We start from the raw sequence: 1,092 nt of genomic DNA on the forward strand, positions 1-1,092 counted from the left end.
CCCTCGTCACAGTCTAGCCACACTCTTGCCACGGTCCAACGCGAGGAAGCGCTGGACGCCATAGATTTGGACCACGACGAGCGTCAGACAATACCGACGCTCCGCACTACAAACGGAGGTGAGTGACTCTGTTTTTGCCCCTCACGTCACCACTAAGGAGGATTCTGTGATTAAGACTGTGTTGCCGGTTGAGGGGCCCGGCTGTAAACCAATGAGCCATGCCAAGCCAAGCTCTGAGACTGAAATTACTTCTGCCACAGCGTTCGGGGTTCAAGTGACTGCAAGTGAAGCTGCTAGCAGCAGCCCCACTAGCATGACAGCTAATGTCAACTCACAAGGGAAGACCTTCACGGACTGTGTTAATTTAACTTCTCTGTGTATAGACCCTATTGAGAGCTGTTGTTCCATAGAGTTTGGTAATGAAACTTCACCAGTGCACAATGCAAATCACGAACCCCCTGGTGCAGTGTCCAGAGACTGTTACATTGTGACTAGCCCTTGTTTAAATGTATCTGTTAAGAATCAAAGTTATGTGAGTATTTTTCAAGAAAAGCAGCTGAACAACTCAAGGTCTGAGATTCTGTCTGAATCGTGCTGTAATGTGCAAAGCACCATGTTGAATAGAGCTGAGAGAGAAGCCAAAGAGAACTTGGATCTTGTCCATGATGCGGTTAAATCAAAGACTGACTCTGTTTTAGCTCGTGTTGCGAGAAATTAATGTTCTGGATCCCATGGTTAATAAGTGTAACCCATCTTTACAAACTGTTTTTCCGAAGACCAGTAATGATCCTGTTCAGGATTTAAAATCTATTAGTGATCTGGTAAACTGTGAATTCATGGTCAAGTCGGTGTCTAGAGATGGTCATGAATCGCACTAAGGGAGCAACAAATAACTCGGGCTGCATTTCTGATTCTTTACGTGTTAAGCAAACTGTGTTGGTTGACATGACTTCTTCCATGAATGACACGCAGTCAAAGCCATGTTATGAGTCAGAGAACACTGTGTTTAGCTCCACTGAGAAGACAACCACTGATAACGGAAGCTATGATAATAACTTAATAAAACAAAGTACTGTTTCAGGTGTTGCTTCC

This window comes from Haplochromis burtoni, unplaced genomic scaffold (genome assembly GCF_018398535.1).
Source record: "Haplochromis burtoni strain Fernald_Lab_line unplaced genomic scaffold, NCSU_Asbu1 Contig_3600, whole genome shotgun sequence".
NCBI classification, from domain to species: domain Eukaryota; kingdom Metazoa; phylum Chordata; class Actinopteri; order Cichliformes; family Cichlidae; genus Haplochromis; species Haplochromis burtoni.